The sequence below is a fragment of the Dromiciops gliroides genome, chromosome 3 (assembly GCF_019393635.1).
Source record: "Dromiciops gliroides isolate mDroGli1 chromosome 3, mDroGli1.pri, whole genome shotgun sequence".
Taxonomy (NCBI): Eukaryota; Metazoa; Chordata; class Mammalia; order Microbiotheria; family Microbiotheriidae; genus Dromiciops; species Dromiciops gliroides.
Genome location: NC_057863.1, coordinates 410,939,014 through 410,960,120, shown reverse-complemented (window position 1 = coordinate 410,960,120; position 21,107 = coordinate 410,939,014).

Sequence of the window (21,107 nt, the reverse complement as noted above, 5' to 3'; positions counted from 1 at the left end):
AAGTTGTGATGAAGCCCCTTTATACGAACTCTCTGGAGCTAATTCCTAGGAGCAAAGAGGAAAACAGCCAATGCTACAGATAGGATTTGATTTATTGTGTTATTGATTACATAGATTTAATAAAATGATGGAGAAAATGATCATGCAAGTTGAACTTAAAAGTGTTTCATGCATAGTATTATTTGTAGTATATGTTGCAAAAAATTTAACAGCATTCCCCTAGTTATATTTTACCCCTCCCCAGGGCTCTCTGTCAGTCGATAGCCAGTCAATACACATTTAGTAAGTGGCACTATGTGCCAGGCATTGTACCAAACACCGGGGATACAAATAAGAAAAAGAAAGACAGTCCCTGCCCTCAAACACCCTACAGTCTAATAGGGGAAGACAACACACAAAAGGAAGCTGAGAGGGGGAGGGAGGAGGTAGACACAAGCATAAGGACATGGCAAGGACATGTAATGATCGGAATGATGCCACCTACTGGAGACTTGCTGTGGGAAAGCTCCACCATGAGGAAAATGTCTCAGAGACATTGTGGCTTTTCCTTGGCATCAGGAAATGACGTTTGCTCATGGGTGCTGTCTATCAAGGCTACCAGTCAATCAACTTGAGGAGCCTCCTATTTTCTGGGAGGAGACAGGAAGGAGGAAAGGGAGCCTGCGCAGAAAGCTCTTGCGCTTTTGGGTTCCTGACTTGGTGGTGGTGGTGGCAGAGGACTTCACAGGAAATTTGAGGAAAGATAGGAATGCCAGGCTGTTGGAATTCTGTTTCTCAATCTTTTTCTTTCTATTTTCCAATAAACCCTTAAAAACCTAAACTCGTTTTATCAGTGATTTTAGTCAGTTTCCCCCAAAAACCGGGGGAACAGATTAGAATCCACATTTAGAATCTTAAATTACACAGACATGATGTAGAGCTGAAAATAGAGGAACTGTTGGGAAACAGAGTTAGGTGGGAAATTGAGCCTTCTATACAGGGAGGCTTTGAGAGGAGTTTATTGTTCTTCCCTCCAGTCCTGAATCAGAGAGGAGAGGAAGCTGAGGGTTATTGAAGAGGTGTAGAGTATGAAAGTTGAATCAGTCTCCATGTATGAGATTTCTAGTGATATATTTTTCCTGGGAGAGGTATGATATTTGTGGAGATGAAACCAAACAGAGCAGCTGATACTCTTCAGGGGTTTTGGAGAAATCTAATCTATGCCTTTGGCTCAAGCCTCTACCAATTATCTTTACCCAGTTTTAAGGATCCTTGGCACCCCAGTTCCATTTAACCATTTAACAGTCACAATTACCTTTTACAAATGAATATTTGCTTCAAAAGTATAAGAAGAAATACTCTAAAATTCTGCCCTACACTTTAGGAGATAATCCCCACCACCCTTTGCTAATTCATTCTCTGGGACATGGAGGGAGATTAAATTCATAGTTTAGTTCAATTCCCATATAGTCTCACAAAGTTCCACATTCAATCAACCTCTTCCTTGATGTCTTTCATCCCAGCATACTGACTTCTCAGGGCTTCTTTGCTGGGTTAACAGTAATCCTGCCAGTAATCCTGGCTCCTAGGTCACTATGACTCAAGCTGCTGGTTCTCTGATGCTTGCACCTAGAATTGAAAAAGACAAATTAAATCAATAACAAAAACAGCTAAAAAAAAACCCACAAGCCCATTTCTTGAGGTCACATGGCCTAAAGGGAGGGAAAAGTGGTCTTTCTCCCACCCAAGTGCCTGATATCCATGCTGTGAGTAAACAAAAGCTGGAAAGAAAAAAAAAGAAACACTTCTTAAAGTATCTATGTAATTGAAGAGAAAAGTTGCGTGTCTTTTTCTTGAGTTTTCTGGCCAATTGCCTCAGTTCCTCATTACTTTGCTACTTTGAGGGATTTATAATTTCATCGTATGGACTCCATCCACTGGTGCATATCAAAACCCACCCACAGCTTCTTATCCTGTGTCATTTTTATTTACTTCCTGTCAAAAATCCTCCACCAAGAATCTAACCAATTCAAGGCAACTCTTTCATTCAGTCTTTATATATTAATTGATTCCAGTGAAATATTTAGGATATACCTCTTATTGTTCACCCTTGTTATATGAATATACCTCTCCAGATCAAACATGTTCCTTATGTCTTCCCTTAAACAAGTCACCTGCAGTAATCTGCTACACCTTACTTTTGCTCATTATAAAAATTCCTATTGTAGACTTGGATGCCTGAAATTTTGATTCTTCTGAACTTGTAGTATTCTATGATTCAGTATCTATATAGCATCATGAGAAACAAGTTGTGTTAAAAAATATCTTCATTTGTGTTTTTTTCAGGGAGCAAGTAAAGATCATTAACAGTACAATGTTATCTACAAAATGTAAGAAATCCAGCCCAGTCTCATCCTTTTCAATTTCCAACTCACTCTCCATCTGTAGAGCCTAAGATATATAATGATAGGCTAAACCACTGATCTGCCCATTCAACTAAATTATAATCTGAGCAAAACGTACTCTTTTCAGTGTCACAATTATATGTGGAGGGAGGGGACATTCAGAACATAGTGATACTACAAAAAATAGGCTTCCTAATTAGGTCTCTGAGCCAAGTCACATAAATTCAAATGTTCATCTTATTTAATTTTTTGAAGTAAGTAGATATAGTAACTTTCAATGTCCCTTCTCTGCTCACTACCTTATTTCTTTCTAACTATATCTCCCAAAGAATTTTGCCTCCATTCTCATCTATCTCAATATGTAAACAGTGTAAAAGATTGTACCCCATTCCATTCACATACACTGCTTCCAAAAAAAGAAAATTAGGTATTTCTTATTTCTAAGACTATACTCAAAAGAAGACATGTAATTTCCCTGAAAGATTTCTTAAGGCATTGTCCTTTCTTTTTCTTTTCTTTTTTTTTAAGGAATAATCCCTTAAAGAATGAACTCCTGTTGACTTATATTATAAACATATATGATTTGTTAGTATGGAATCAAAAAAGAGGTTTTCAGGAGCACTCTTATAGCATATAATTCAAGGTTCTCAATGGAAAAAGAGACTTTTTAATTAGTAATAAATACTACGTAATTGTGGCATGCTTTTTTCAAGGGCTAGAAGGAACTATGAACACTTAAACCATTCTTGATATAGTTTTTCAAAGCTAATTCAGACTACTCTCCTATTTAATTCCCAGCTCAGTACACTGTGTACACATATATCATTGTCAGTCAGTAGAAATTTAATAAGCATTTATTATGTAGGCACATGATGCTAAGCATTAGGTATACAAATATGAAAAAGAAAGACTATCCCTGCCCTCAGGTAGTTTGCCATTTAATGGATGAAGATAACATAATGATAAGCAGGGAAGATAAATAGAGAAGGTAAGGACTGAGCCATAAAGGCAAGGAGTACAACAGGTAGTAGTCCCGGTCTTGGCTGGGATCCCTTCCTTAAATGGAGGTTTTAGAGCTCATCGCTCTGCCTTCTAATCAGACAGACAAAGGGTATTGATGAAATATGAGTACCATGGCTGATTTAATCTTGCAGGATGATAATGTTTTCCGATGATGAGGTAGGTTCTTGGGAAGATAGTAGAGAAGTCAAATGAGTACAACTAGATTAGAAATTAACCAGTGAATAAGCATTTATGAAGCACTGTGTCAAGCAGTGTGCTAGAACTTGGGGTTTCAAATTCAAAAAAGAACCAATTGTATACCAAGGGGGCAGCTAGGTAGTGCAGTGGATAAAGCACAAGCCCTGGATTCAGGAGGACCTGAGTTCAAATCCGGCCTCAGACACTTGACACTTACTAGCTGTGTGACCCTGGGCAAGTCACTTAACCCTCACTGCCCCACCAAAAAAAAGAAAGAAAGAACAACTTCTTGTCCTCAAAGAGCTTACATCCAAGATTTATGTACTTATGGCCTAGCTCTATGGACTGTCCATCCAACTGCACGACATTATGTAGAAAACAGGCATTCTTCACTCACTTGTTTTTTCTTCCTTTTTTTCCTTTTATTTTCAGTTTCAAATTCTCTCACTCACCCATTGAGAAGACAAGAAAAACAATAGCTGTTAAAAATATGTATAGTCAAGCAAACCAAACCCCCACATTAGCCATGGAAAAGGAAAGGAAAGAAAAGAAAAGATGCTTTAAACTGAACTCTGAATCTATCATTTCTCTCTGGAGTTAAATAGCATGTTTCATCATGAGTCCTTGCTTTTCCAGTGTAGATTATTAGGCTGAACTCTTTTGACTGATTATGAACCTCATTTAGAAGGATCCACAATGTTCTGAGGTTTGATATAATCCGCATAATGTCATCTATAATCAGAAGCATCTGGATAACTTCACTATCTATAGGGAATTCCTCTTTCATTTGTACTCTGTGCTAGGAATGTTTCGTGATAGGGGCAAACATTTTTGGCAAGCATATCTCTTCTTGCTTTGTGCCTTGCTTTCAATCATCAATCAGAGTGTCATTGAGCAAAGTTATCTCTGTCGTTGTATCTTCCACGTAACCTTACATTCTTTTGACGTATGCATAGGAGACAATTTAATGGAAGAGAAGCAAGGGCTCTAAATATATGGTCCACATACCCCTCAGATATCCTTATAGAGATTTCAAGGAATTTATGAATGTATATATTATCATAACTTTATTTCAATTCTATTAGCTTTGGTCACAATCCTATTTATTTTATTTCATGAATTTGAAAACATTATTCTAAGAGGATGTCTAGGCTTCACCAGACTGCTAAAGGCTCCATCACACACTCACAAAAACTATATTATGAATCCCTACTTTAATGTAGCATTTAGCTCAATTGAATTTAATGCATGTTTTATAGTCAACAAACAATAAGGATAATGGGATTTTGTATTCTTGATACTTTTCAGTCAATTGTTTGAATAAGGACATGATCTGCTGTTGAATATTGTTTGTGAGAGCCTGCAGGTTCCCTTCTCATACCTTCATTGAGAATGCCCTTGATGCCCATAGAAATTATTTTCATAAAAATTGTTTAGCTTCTTAATAAATGTGTTTTGATTGACTGATAGAGATAAGAAAAGAAGCATAGGAGCTGGTAGCTATTAAAATTCTTGCACACCTTGTTTGTTTTGCAATAATCAAGTCTGTGATTTTTTTTTCCTCACAGCTTTGGTATTTACCCATCTTTCAAATACCTTGATAATTGATCTCTCAACACCCTCAAAATTATTGCCTGTAGCAAGGACTTCCTCTACTTATTTTTGTTCTAATCCAGCTGTTCTTATTATCTTTGCTTCTGTAATGCCTTTTCTACTTCTTCAAGTAGCACATTAGGGATTATGATGTTAGAGTTCAAATGTGGTGACTACATTGTCATTGATCAAGAGTTTGTTATAAAAATCTTAACACATCTTTTCCATTTTTGTCTGGTTCTTGTCATCCTTCCAGTTTTAGCCTTCAACACCCTTGAGATAATTTTGCTTAATTAGATCCCTCACCAAACTTGATGTAAACTTGTTTTTCCTCCATTTCTTGCTATCTTGGTGACTGGGTGCAATGGGAGTGGGAGAATATTGCTCATAATTTTCCATCTCCCATAAGATTCTTAAAGTGAATTTATAGTCTAAACTAGCACTACCTTTTGCTGCTATATCCCTCTTTCTATTTACTAGGCTACCTTAGTGAGTGCCATTATATATTCAATTAAAAGGAAGAGTTAAAATATCCTTAAGTTTTAGAAATGGAAAATAGCTATGATCACTACTGGGTATATTCCCCAAAGAGGCAAAAATGGAATGAAAGGAGCCATATGTATTATCATTTTTAATATGTATTTTTTCAATTACACGTAAAAACATTTTTAACATTAATTTTTTTTAAATTTTGAGTTCCAAATTCTCTCTCCCTCCCTTCCCTCCTTCTCCCTTCCATAAGAATACAAGCAATTTGATATAGGTTATATATGTGCAGTCATGCAAAACATATTTCCATATTAGTCATGTTGTGAAAGAAAACACAGACCAAAAAAATAACATACCAAAAAAAGTAAAAAAACAATAGTAGACTTCAATCTGTATTCAGACTCAAGCAGTTCTTTCTCTGGAGATAGATAGCATTTTTCATCCTTTTGGAATTGTCATGGATCTATGCATTGGTGAAAATAGCTAAGTCATTCACAGCTGATCATCTTACAGTATTGTTGTTATTATGTACAATGTTCCCCTGCTTACTTCATCGTGCTTATTTTATTTTGCATCAATTCATGTAAGTCTTTCCAGGTTTTTCTGAAAGCATCCTGTTCATCATTTCTTATAACACAATGGTATTCATCACAATCATATACCATAGCTTGTTCAATTCCCCAATTGATGGTCATTCCCTCAGTTTCCAATTCTTTGCCACAACAAAAAGAGCTCCTATAAATGGTTTTGTACTTCTCCATTTTTAAAAATTACTTTGGTATGCAGACCTAGTGGTGTTATTTCTGGGTCAACAGGTTTGTTCCTATTTATAAGTCTTTGGAAAGAGTTCTGAGAGAAATTATTATTTTACTATTATATTAATAACCAATTATTAATTTGTGGTCCAGGCTTTTCTCCTTTATTTCCTCATTTGAGGTCCAACCCCCATATAAAAAGCCAGTCTCTGAAGGACATAATTGATTGATGAGATTGTCCTAACCCTCAAGGTATATACTCTTCAATCTTGGGCAAGACCCTACCCAACTAGGAGACCTTCTATTTAGAGTGTAAACAGAATCCAATCTGGACTAGTTTTTACCCCAAGGAAAAAGGGGCCTTTTCTCTGGTTCCCTCATTAGAATTTGGGGTGACCAAGCTCATGAAGGAGAAAACCAATCACAGTGAAATGGATGGAGATTGATTCCCCTGTCCAGATTGCTGGAGGAAACTGAGTCTCATGATCAAGCCCTGTTCTCAGCAAGAGAAGCTGAAGACTTCTAGCCCACCTCCTCATTAAATGTCCACTGATCAGGGTAGATTTTCAGTTGTCAAGGGAAATCCCTTTCAAGGATTATTTAAATCTTTCAGATTCTCCAGGTATTTTGTCTTTGGTTGCTGAAAGGTACTACTGGCAATCAATTAATTGATTATTAGCTAGTCTAATTAATAAATTGATTATAAATTACCCTGAAATTATGTCTATCAGGGTTTTTCATTCATCACAGTTCCAAACTGCTCTCCAGAATTGTTGGAAAATGCACAACTCTATTAACAATACATCAGTGGCCCAATTTTTTCCCATCCCCTACAACATTTGTCATTTTTCTTTTGTCTTATCAGCCAATCTGGTAGGTATGAGTGGTACCTTAGAACTGTTTTAATTTTCTTTTCTCTAGTCAATAGTGACTTAGAGCATTTTTTCATATGAGTATAGATATCTTTGGTTTCTTCATCAGAAAACTGACTGTTCATATCCTTTAATCATTATCCATTTATCAATGAGGTAATGCCTTGTATTCTTATAAATTTGAATCAGTTCTCTATATATTTGAAAAATGAGGCCTTTATCAAAGAAACTTTTTATAAGATTTTTCTCAGTTTCCTGCTTTTCTGCTAATCTTGTTTGCATTGATTTTGTTTGTGCAAAAACTTTCTAATTTAATGTCATCAAAATTATCTATTTTACATCCAATAATCTTCTCTATCTCTTGTTTGGTCATAAATGCTTCTTTTATCCAAATATCTGACAAGTAAATTGTTCCATGCTCCCATAATTTGCTTATGATATCACCCTTTATAACTAATTCATATACTCATTTTGACCTTATCTTGGAATATGGTGTGTAGTGTTGGTCTATGCCTAGTTTCTACCAATCTGCTTTCCAGTTTTCCCAGCATTTTTTTTGTCAAGTAGTGAGTTCTTGTCCCCAAAGGCCAGATCTTTGCATTTATCAAACAAAATATTGCTATGGTAGTTTTCTAATGTTTATTTTGTACCAACTCTATTCCACTGATCCACCACTCTAACCCTATTTTTACTATATTTAATATTTTTCAAAAAATATGTAAGAAAAGTTCAGAGTTTTGTATACAATTCTCTTTTTTATTTATTGTATATTGAAATATTTGTACTTGTGGATGCTAAGTTCATAATAAAAATTATTTCTTTTAAAGTATGAGCACTTGAAAAAGACCTAATTAGAAAGAGATCATCACATTTAGTTTCCCTCCATCTGGGGTTTTCTTCAAGACAACTACAAGAAAATCTTAGAAAGTAGGAGTATGGTATAGACAAGTTACAGAGAAAGATAAAGACATTAGATTTAGAAATAGATAAAAATTTTTTATAGCATAATTAGATAAGAAGGTCTGGAGGTTTTAAGCCTTTTCCTTTTTTTTTTAATGCCTGGTGAAGTTTGGAAAGGTTCAATGACTTGTCTAGCTTCACACAGATAGTAAGTTGTTGGTATTAAGATTTAAACCCTTTCTCCAAATTACTAACTATGTGAAGCTGGACAAGTCATCTAAACTTTCCAAGCCTCAACTTAATCACCTCTAAAATGGGAGTAATAATATTTGTAAAGCCTACATCACCAAAAAAATTCTTTAAAAAAAAAATCTTAGGAACACTGGATTTGGCTTCAGAGGACATGTGTTTTCAAAACCCAAATCTAACACTTGTTACCTTGGCAAGTTATCTAACTTTTTTGAGCCTCAGTTTCCTTAACTAAAAAATAGGGGGTGGCTAGGTGGCGCAGTGGATAAAGCACAGGCCCTGGATTCAGGAGTACCTGGGTTCAAATCCGGCCTCAGACACTTGACACTTACTAGCTGTGTGACCCTGAGCAAGTCACTTAACCCCCATTGCCCCACAAAAAAAAAAAGAGAGAGAGAGAGAGTTTGATTACATAATCTTTGACTGAGGTCTCTTTCAGTTCTAAATCCTGTGATCTATAAGTATATTCCTTAGTCATTAGATTTAGTTGTAATGATCATTATGAATACTTCACAAAGAGAAATTCTTTTTTTTTTGTCAATGGGGGTCAAGTGACTTGCCCAGGGTCACACAGCTAGCAAGTGTCAAGTGTCTGAGGCTGGACCTGAGCTCAGGTACTCCTGAATTCAGGGCCGGTGCCCTAACCACTGCACCATCTAGCTGCCCCCACAAAGAGAAATTCTAAGGAGACCAAGATACCAGAAACAGTAAGAAGTAAAGTGGACTTATTTTGATGCACACTTTTAAAAATATAATCAGCTAGGTATGTCAGTACATGACTGTAATCCTACCTACAGGGAGAGACTGAGGCTCATGGCTCAACTGAACTGCAGCAGGGCTAAAGCCAATCAATGTCTCTACCAAGTCAAATATTTGCTATACCAGCAAGATTGAGGGGGCCACCATGTGGCCCAAGGAGGGATGAACCAGCCCAGGTTGGAAACAGAGTGGGTTGAAGCTTCCATACTGATTAATAGAAGGATCTTGATCCCTTGATCCATGATTGGCCACTCTATTCCCAGCCTAGGAAAAACAGGAGTAGGAGAAGCAGAAGGAGGAGGAGAAGTTGCTAGAGGAGAAGGAGGAAGGGAAGAGGGAGGGATGGAGGGAGGGACAGAGGAAGGAAGGAAGGAAGGAAGGAAGGAAGGAAGGAAGGAAGGAAGGAAGGAAGGAAGGAAGGAAGGAAAGAAGTAGGTAGGAGCTGAGGGTTCCCATTCATTGAGAACAAATTACAGTATCAAAATGTAGTGAAATATTATTGCGCGATTAAAAAATGATGAGACTGGGGGCAGCTAGATGGTGCAGTGGATAAAGCACCAGCCCTGGATTCAGGAGGACCTGAGTTCAAATCCAGCCTCAGACACTTGACACTTACTAGCTGTGTGACCCTGGGCAAGTCACTTAACCCTCATTTCCCCGCCAAAAAAAAAAAAAAACTGATGAGTACTTCAGAAAAACCTGAAAAAAAATTGTATGAACTGATGCAGAATAAAGTGAGCAGAACCAAGAAAACAATTTATACTATAACAGCAACATTGTAAAAATTAACAACTTAGAAGACTTATGAACCAATTTAATTTTCTTTACATTTCACAACTTAGGTGCTCAATCTCCCTATTATCCAAATCGACATCCTCTTAAATTGCATTTACTTTGCTCTCATTTTAGGTTATGTCAATGAATGCTCAGTATCTGAAGTTTTGATTTGCCACTCATTCTATGGGAGGAACTCATAAAGAAATGAATGCCACTTGTAAGTATGGATCGATTCCAAGATTAGAACCTCCCAAAAAGCTAATATAAGGGGTGTAGAGGATTGTATTGTTTTGTGCCCAAGTATATATGCCCACATGAGTATGTCTAGATGTGACTCACAGGGAGGAAAGAATAGATATCTTTAGTCTCCTCCTCCCATACTTCACAAGAGGAAATTTTGATTCTTGTTAGGAATGTAAGTGGGAAGTGAGGGCCAGAAACTAATGCCTCTGTTCTCATTAAGAAAGGATACCAAGGGGGCAGCTAGGTGGTACAGTGGATAGAGCACCAGCCCTGGAGTCAGGAGTACCTGAGTTCAAATCCGGCCTCAGAAACTTACCACTTACTAGCTGTGTGACCCTGGGCAAGTCACTTAATCCCAATTGCCTCACTAAAAAAAAAAAAAAAAAAAAAAGGATACCAAGCTAAATTATATCTATCTGCTCTCTTAAATATTATTAATCTAGGGTATATCATTTTTAGGTTCAAGCTGTGTTCCTGATCACTATCTCTTAATGGGGAAGGAGTGTCCCAAGCTATACATCCAAGGTTTGATCCCCTTCCTTCCAATTATCAGTTCCACAATAAACACACAGAGCACAAAGCAAATATAACTATTATCCAAGCTGATAGCAAAACAGACATCAGAAAAAGTATACAAATGAGACAATATACCAGACAATATAGAATTAATGGGCTCTCTCATTGGGAGCAAGATTACTCAACCAAGAGTCTCAGCTCTCACTCAAAGGGAAATTCCCTGAAGTGTCTAGTTTAATAAACTGGGAATTAAGGGATGTGATAGAAGAGCCAGCTCCTTTACATGTCAGCTTCTTCCCAGAGTCTTTTTCTCCCAGTTTGGAATTGCATGATTTCTCTCTCAAAACTGAAAGCCATAATCCCAGAATCTCTCTTCCCTCAAGCTCTTACCAGCTCTGCCTCTAACAGAGGCTCAGATCACGAGTAATCAATCTGTATCAATGGCAAGAGCCTCATATAGACTTTATAACTCATTGAAGTACAAAATATCATGTCAAGTTATGCAATATACTAGATCGCAGAAGTCATATAGGTACTCAATGAGAGAAGTGAGATTTGAACTCAGATCATCTGAATCCTGAAGAAAGAAATGACTACTGAGATGGTGCGACCCTGCTGTCCAATGCTCAGGAACAATGCACAGTAGATTGACTGTATGATAAGTGAGATGGTAGAAGAACACAAGTAATATTGTGTCTGTTAGTCAAGAGTTTACCAAGTTAAAAAGCAGAAATTTCAGAACACCTTATAAATGACTTGCTATAAAATTTACCCCAAATTTACATAGCAAGGTAATAGGAGCAGACTTAGGGTATCAAGTAGAAGAGGGATTAAATTTGTTTTTCCTACCACTTGAGGCAGAACTAGGAACAATGGTCAAAGTTCAAGGAAGGTAGATTTACACTTCATAGAAGGGAAAACATCCTATCAACTGGAGATAGCCAAGAGGAAAGAGCTACCAGAGGAGGTAGCAGATTTCCCTTCACTGAAGGTCTTTGCTTAAGCAAAAGCTGAATGACCAACTGTTGGATATGATCTGATGGGGATTTTTGTTCAGGTACAGGTTGTACAAGATGGCCTTTTAAGAAGTCCTCTACAGTTCTGAGATTCTGTGGTTCCTGAATTAATTGGATCAACACCTATCACTTGAAAAAACTCCAAATTACTTCAGGATTCAAAGAAAGAAAATATTCTACCTAGCAAGCCATAATACCAGAATCTTGAAATATGATCACTGGTACCTACATTCACTCATCCGAATGATGAAGGCAAGCAACAATAAACTATGAGGCTTAAGTTTTCAGATTTTTATAACAAGCATTTAATTTTTTCATTAACAAGAAAAAAATATTTATGAAAGGTGAAATAGTGATCCTTTTTGTGGGTAAAGTGATTATGATTTTCAAAAATAAGATGAATTTCAATAAGACTAATAAGAGAAACAAGATTATACTATGAAGCTCTTAATATGCAGAAGATGTTAAGCTACAGCTTTTTTCAGAAAGATTTCAAGCTAATGATAGAGAAAGGGTCAATGAAAATAAAGATATGCAGCAGAGGAAAATGTGATTGAATAGGACACACCTCACTATATGTATGTAATTAATCATATCCATCATCATGAACTCTCAGGTCCAACAAAGTAGAGTTCATGGCAATGGACACTTGAAAAGTTCTAACTGAATAACTCTACACCACAGAGATTACTGAATGGCATGAAAATAACTTTCTGTGGCATCTCTGACATGCAGAAAAATGTCTTATAACTCTGCTTTCAGTCAATGAGCATTCCTCTTTTACCCAGAGGATGAAGGTTAGACTTGCATAAACACATGAAGGACAGTCTTCCAAAGGTTAAAGTTAATGCAAAGTGGAGATAGAGTGAGGAATAGACTGAATAAAATATTCTCCAAAAAACATAGTGACCTTTTATAGTAGCCCTATTGTAGGGCATGTCCTGAAGCAAGATTGAAATAGAGATGGATGGAGCTGGCTGTTCATGCCTTCTCCTGGCATACCTATTGTAACGATTGGAATGACGCCACCTGCTGGATACTTACTGTAGAAGAGTTCTGCCCATGAAGCGAAGGTCTTTGAGGGCAAGACCAGGAGTCTTTTCTTTGGCAGGAGGAAGTGACGGACTAGTGGGAGGAAGAAGGAAGAGACTGGCACGGACTCTGGGGCTCTTTCCTTTGGACTCTGGTGGAGAGCGGAGCTAGAAATGTGCTCTCCCTTTAATAGATAGGAATCTAGGCCTTTCTCTCTCTCTTTACCAAATTCTTATTCTCCTTAATAAATGTTTAAAAGTTAACTCTTGCTAAAGCTTGTAATTGATTGGCGACCACTCATTAGATATTTTAGACAGTTTAGCTAGAATTTTAGCCCTTAACAGATGGCTGACCACGAAGAGGAAAGCTAAACCTCAGTCTTCTGATCTTCTGGTTGGGTAAGAAATTTCCCCTCCCTCTCCCTTTAAACTGCTAAGTACTGGCTGTGTTTTCCCTTTAAATTTTTTCGAATGGACCTTTTAAACTCCCTAATTACCCTATTTTTGATTTTAGTCTGTTTAACCGGACAAATGGGAGATAAGATCATGTTAATGCTTTGTTTTTGTGGATTTTCTATTTTTCTTTTTATTTTTGTTAAAAGAGCCAGCAACTTACTCACACAAGGAAATATCTCTCCCTCTCCCAACCATGCTTTTTCAGAGAAACCGGAAGAGATTCCTGCAGCTTTTCCCAATTCTAACACTAATTGTTGCTCTAATTTTGCATGCCTGGAGGCAATGACCCACCCTCTAGAAGCTTTTAATCCCCTAGCACCTGGAGGCAAAGTGGGGGAAGGGGAATCCAGGCCTGAGTTCAAAATCAAGTCTGATTCAAATTGCTCTGGTCCCTCCCCTCCTCTCCAGACCCCACCCTCTACTCCTCCTATGGCCAAGCCCATAGCTTCCCCTGCCTGGGAAGTCCAGAGATCTGATGTGCATGCTCAACTTTTTCTACCTGCATTTGCCGCTTTAGGCTCAGCCCTTCCCCGGCCTGGCTGTGCTTTTGAGACAATCTTAGAAAACTCTTTAAATTCCAGATATGCTCGTTTTGTTCATAATTTTGCTAACCTGCTTTTGTCTTTAATTAGTAATCTTATAAAGCATTTGTATGGTGAAAAGACTGACAGACAATATAGAGGGGCTAAAGAAGAAAAACTTAAGCTGAATAAGAATGACAATCAACATAGTTCAAGACTCTGCTTCTTTTGCCATGGAAGGGTATATATTTTACAGAAATGTAGAAGTAAGCAGCAAGGTATTGATATGAGTATTGGGGATTTTAGATATCGGAATCAAGAGTGTTCTGAATTCACTCAGATTATTAATGTCAGTTCAGAGGTTACATAGGATTTCTATGCTATTACATATACATTTTGGAATTAATGGTATAGGTTTATTTTCATAGAGATTTTCATGCTTTTGAGATTGTGTCTTATACTTAGTTTTTAAAACAAGGAGAATATTTGTAAAAGCTTTTTAGTCATGTGATCAAGTTTATATTTTATAATACTCTTATTAATATTAAGTTCACATTCATTTAGATTTCCCTAGTTTGAATTTCATTGTCTTTTATTGTTCCATGTGTATTTTTTTCTATTTATTCATCTCTCTAATTTTGAAACATTACAAGATGGTTTTGATTTCATAATACAATGTTAATTCTAGGAGTATTGTGCTCCCATATTCTGAGTTGTTTGTTTTTGTTATTTTTTCTCAACTGATTATTTGATCAAACTCTTTGAAGCATTTCCCTGGCAAATTGGTTGCCATGGCAAGTGTAAATTGATTCTAGAAGTATTATTTTTGATAAGCATATTCCAAAAAAAAAAAAAGAGGGGAACACTTGTAAAAGTTTTCTTTTTTCAAAAAAAAAAGTTTTCTCTGAGATTCTGTTGTGCTTTAACTTATATTTAAATATGTTCTGATTTTTCACAAAAGTGATTGTATACTAAGTAAAAAAAAGGGGTATTATTTGAAATTGTTGCATAAATATATATTGAGTCAAGTCAAGATGTATTCACATTTTTTGCAATCATTTATTATCCTCAATTTTTAAATCCATATGAGACTTGGATTATGGGAACTTATCATTTAAGACATTAATTGCCTTTATTCTGAGTTATCAGATGCCAGTTGGCCAAGATGCCATCCAATCACAAGAGGAATACATGCAAGAGCAGACACTGAACTGTCACATGAGGGGAGACATGCATGAAGTCAAGGTATGGCCGAGGGAACGGCTTTTGACAAATGTTGAGGTTGGATTCTCTTGGTTTAATATTTTATTTTATTTTTCCCCACAATATTGTACGGATGGCTGGAAGTATTGATCCCACCCATCTCACTTCTACACCTGGCTTCTATGCTCCCTCCTATATGCCTGATGCCATGGACATCTCAATCCCATGCATCTGATTAAGTCTGACTCAGTTTCCTCCAATATGTTTGGTGGCATGGACATGTATTCCATCCACCTATTTTAAGCCTGGCATACTGTATGGGCAGTACATATTGCTCAAGTGTGGGAATGCTCATATCCCATCATTTCTCTGTTCTTTTATGGTAACCCCCATAATTATCTCAGGTGCCATGATAAATAACAGTGTTGAATTTGGCCTTGACACCTGTTACCAATTATATTAGATTTTCTAATTTCTCATAATGGCATGAGGATAATTAGGCAGATGATGCAAAAAGTGATGAAACAAAGATAAAAATTATTTTTAAAAAATTAATATCGCAGCAATTGTCTTCTCAATTACTCTCCATAAGGGGGACTATAGTAATATTATAATTTTAAAGAATGTTTCAATTTTTGTTTTATTATATGTTTCATGTGTAACAACTAAGATTCTGAATTCCCTTAGACATGTTTTTGAGAACTTTCATTGTTTGATTTGATTATTGACAAAGCTATTTTAAAGTTGTGTTAAGCTCAATTTTGTAGGAAATTTTCCTGGCTGATTACCAGCATCCACACATCAACCCCTGAAAAGACTTCCATTCCACGACTACACCTAGAGGACATCTGAGAAAAGACTTTCAGAGACTTTAAATGAACAGTTTTGATTTGTTGTTTTTGTTGTTTTTTTCTCTTTCTGTTATAATATACACCATCTGTAACATGTATTCTCTGCAGAGGCCCTCCCTTTGCAAGACTAATGTCAAAGCGTCGGTTCATGAGGACAAAAAAAAATCGCCCCTCTGGACAAAACTTTCCTCTCTTCCTTTTCTATATTGTTGTTCACATATTATTAGTTAGCAATAGTTATTATATTGTTTTTACTGTTCCGTCAAGGAAACATTTTGTTTCTTGAGGAACAACAGGGGGGACTGTAACGATTGGAATGATGCCACCTGCTGGATACTTACTGTAGAAGAGTTCTGCCCATGAAGCGAAGGTCTTTGAGGGCAAGACCAGGAGTCTTTTCTTTGGCAGGAGGAAGTGACGGACTAGTGGGAGGAAGAAGGAAGAGACTGGCACGGACTCTGGGGCTCTTTCCTTTGGACTCTGGTGGAGAGCGGAGCTAGAAATGTGCTCTCCCTTTAATAGATAGGAATCTAGGCCTTTCTCTCTCTCTTTACCAAATTCTTATTCTCCTTAATAAATGCTTAAAAGTCTAACTCTTGCTAAAGCTTGTAATTGATTGGTGACCACTCATTAGATATTTTAGACAGTTTAGCTAGAATTTTAGCCCTTAACACTATAATGCTTGTAAATCCGCTCCAAAGTTTTATAGTTCTACTTTCAGAAGAAAAAATCCTAGGCACCTGTGAGCCCATGGCAGAAATTACCCATAGAAATACATCACAGGGGAGCCAAAACTAACACTCAAGAACCCATTCAATAAATCTATTCTCTCAGATGATGATCTGTCACAATCAGCCTGCAGCATAAGATGGAAATTGACACTGATTATGATGATCTCTTGTGCATCTTAACCTCTCCTGCTAAGACAGTCAACAAGGTGATGCTTTGGTAAAGAAATCAGTAAATCAGCCCATCACCTGGAAAATGTAAAAGAAGTCAAACCCATAAGAAGCCTGATGGAAAACCCAATTTTGATTTTGTCTTTTGCAAAGAAATATTGGGAAAAGTAAATGATGATAATGATGAATGAAAGGGGAGGAAGAGGGAGCCAAGGAAAGTGGCCAAAAAAAAGTAAGACTGATGAAGTTTAAACAGACCATCTGACTCAAACAGCTTTTCTAGGAACAGTAAAAGACTTAAGTAGAGTAAGAACAATGACAATCACATAAATGTCATCTGAATTACGTTCAACAACAGCTACCCAAAGTTATATGGTAAATATACTCAATAATAGTAGGCAGAAGTCAAATTGACAGCAGTATAAAGTCCAGGAAATGTTCAGAACCTTTCAAAGCATAGCTATCAGTTAGTCAATTAGCATTTATTAAGCACCTATGTGATGTTTAAAATCTAATGTGTCCTTACCTGCCCCCCCCAGTTTGGGGGGGAAACTAGATAAGTAGTAATTCAGCAAGAGTTTAGGCTTTTAAGGATTTATTAAAGAGTAAAGACAATGCGTGGAGTCCCATAAGGCAGGAACAGTCTATCTACTTTCCTCTCACTTTTTTTCTGTCTGCCACCAACCAGAAGTCCCAGACAAAAAGGGCAAATCCTCAGCGGCATCTCCCAGAAGCCCCCTGTGGAAAAGGAATCAGGGCTGTCCACACACACAGCTCCAAGATAATTGGCTGGTAGCATTGATTGATATGACTTACAGGCAGTTCTATAGACGTAACTTCCAGATGCCAAGTCACATGCTTTCTCCTCAGGGCGGAGCTGCCCTGGTTCTCACAATGTCTTTCTCAGCAGGAGATAGCACCCTGATTCTCACAACTACTATGTGACAGACCCTGTGTTGAGCACTGTAGATATAAAGGCAAAAGACAAACTCTGCCTTCAAGGAATTCACAATCTGATGGGGGAGACAACATGCAATCAGCTATGTAAAAACAAGCTATATACAGGATAAATAGGAAATAATCAACAGAGGGAAGGCATTAGAATTAAAAGGCTTCAAGAAAGGTTTATTGTAGAAGAGGGCATTTTAGCTGGGAATTAAAAGAAGTTGGAGAAGCCAAGAGGGAGAGCATTCTAAGCATGGAGGACAGAGAATGAAAATACTCAGAGCTGAGAGATGGAGTGTCTTATTTGAGGAATAGCAAGGAAGCCAATGCCAATAGATTGAAAAGTAGTGCATGGTAAGGTGTAAGGTGTAAAAAGCCTAGAAAGGTGATGATGGTGGGAAGAGGACTAGATTATGAGGGGCTTTGAATGCCAAACAGTGTCAAGTTGAACTGGTTCAACAAGGGGTCAAGATGGTGAAAGGAGGAGAGGGTTACTATTGTAGGGGTGATATCCTAAGAGTGAAATGAGGAGTCAAGGGATTAGGGTCACAGTGTAGATGAAGAGCAAGGTTTAATATTGGAAGACAGAGGGAGAGGTGGAAAGCCAATAGATCATGATCAGGTAAGAGAATTTCAGAGTTCATTAATATGGAGTTGGTGCATTTATGGGTGTGCTTTAATATAGATTGATGATGGCAGTAGAAAGCATTAAAATCTTGGGCTTTAGAACTCCAAAAAAAATTCTTGATGACTTCTTTAAAATGTGTATCATGAAATTATAAAACAGATATTGCCTTGAATAAATATATTATCTTAATATGTACATGATCATGTCAACCACCCATCTACCCATACAAATAGATACACATAAAAATTCATCTACCTAAGGGCTCACAAAACAAATGCCTAGGCCCTAAGTCAATCTAGTAACCAGCCTCCTTATTATATAGAGGAGGGCCCTAAAGCCTGAAGAGGGGATATGATTTGCCCAAGGCCACATAGAGTTAATGATTACCACAGAACCCAAAGACTCCATTCACATGTCAAGTCAGCCCAGAATAGATCAGAGGGGAGAACAGGCCTTAGTAAGACAAATTCAATCACACTATTTTACCTTATCTTTTTCTCTTCTTTCCTTCTCCTTTACTTTCCTCCTCTCTCTTCTTCTTCTTTGGAACCCTGCTGCACAAACAGCTGGGTGCTTAAGAATGTAAATACTCTAGAAATTCAAACATCCGTCTTCCTGAAGTCATATTTCCTTTGTGATAATTAGAATATAATCACTTAGTGGTTCTCACTGGTTAACCCCAATATTATTTCTATTATAGGAATATCATTATTGTTGGTTACTAGTTATTATTTATCAGATAATAAGCTGATATTTAATATGAGAGACAGAAACAGAAACAGAGACAGAGCTTATTATGGAGCAGAAAGATATGGCGTTAGTATTCCAAGATTAAATTTCTACCCTGCCACACACTGTGACCTTGAACAAACTACTTAACCTCCTGGTGGCTTAATTTATACATCTGCAAAATAGCACATTACCACCTACCTTATTTACAGAGAGGTTGAAGATTCACTTAAAGTACTAATTAGCAAGATTCTATCATTTTGGTAAAATTCTAACACAGCTGGAAATCTACGCAGCTGTGATTTATAGGACTTCTTACTGCTGAAATAAGTACTAATGCATAAAAAGGGAGAACTATCCAAGTGTAAAATTGGCAAAAATAATTTTCCCTTGGGCTGGATATAGAACTATGTTGTTTGTCTAGACCAGTTGCCTCACTGCATTTGAATATGGTGCTAAGAGGTCAAGGTCAAAGATATAATGAATCTGGTAATTCCACAAATATAAACCATGAACTGTATCCCTAACCACAGACTTAGCATTGGTCAGCAAGAAGGTATGACCTATAGAATGTAAAAAGGACAGCACTACCCATTACAACTTTTAAAAGAATAACTTAAAATTTACTTCCTCTTGTTGGTTCAGAACATTCATCATTGTATTTTCTTTACTTTTCTTTGTGGGGCAACGGGGGTTAAGTGACTTGCCCAGAGTCACACAGCTAGTAAGTGTCAAGTGTCTGAGGCTGGATTTGAACTCAAGTCCTCCTGAATCCAGGGCCGGTGCTTTATCCGCTGCACCACCTTGGGGCCCCCTACATCATTGTATTTTCAAGAGAAGATATTGCTTTATTCTTTTAAAGACAAAATTATTCTGTAGCTAACAAGCACCAAAAAGTTTCTCCAAATATCTATGTACTGCTTGTATTTCTAAAGTATATAATAAATTCAACATGCTTGTTTTTCTCCCTCCCTTAATGTTTGTCCTCTTCTGTACATTTTTAAATGCTTCAAGGTCCCTCTTTCTTCTTGTTTTTCTCCTCCCTTCCTCCTCCACCTACTTCTCCCACTCCCCCTCCTCCTCCTCTTCTTTCTTCTTCTTCTTCTTCTTCTTCTTCTTCTTCTTCTTCTTCTTCTTCTTCTTCTTCTTCTCCTTCTTCTTCTTCTCCTTCTTCTTCTTCTCCTCCTCCTCTTCCTCCTCCTCCTCCTCCCCCCCCTCCTTTCCCGCCTTCTCCTCCTTCTTCTTATAGTATAGTTGGCCCTCCCCTCCCATTATTTTATTGCTAATTCAGGTTTTTAGAAAGTCTTCTACCTCCATCCTCAAGAAGGCAATAGGAACTTCTAGAAGCCAGTAAGAGAAAATTATTCTCTTAATATGTCAGTAAGTTGACATTTTGAGGGAAAGTATTCAAATATTAAAACAGTATCACTAGATCTATGATAAAATATAAATTGTTAAATTGTTAATTTGACATTTCAACTATTAATTTAAACAAATCAGCAAATTTAGAAGCTAGATTTCTCGTGCAAATTAATGTTCTCTATGAAAAAGTAAAGTAACTCTTACATTTTACAAATTACATATACATCAATACTTCAGTGGTTCTATAATCTTACCAAAGATATTGATCCCAAGTCTTCTGTCTCATCCCTTGAGATTTTTTCCCCATTTTCTCCCATAAATTCTCCATAGAGAATCTATCTAATGAGTTAAAGGCCTTTCTCTGGTTCTTTTAATATTCTGTGGTTACCAATACAGTACTCAGGCCGTCTACCAGCCATTTCTCACTCCAGTGATGTGCTAGAGCCAGCTCAAACTAGTTCAGAAGATTCAATGGTTAAATTTTCAGTGTGAGCATTTACACCTTGGAAATCAAACACTATATATCACAACCTGATATACTGTTTATCTAATTACCTATACATAATAAAGTGATGTAAAAATTATTCCTAATACAGATTAAACTTAAAAGTATGCCACCTGTAGCTTTTTTTGAGGGACAGCTGTTAAGCATTTACCAGCATACACCTGCTCACTCTCACTATAAGACTAACTCATCTATTTTTCTGCCTTGGTATTTCCTACGTGATA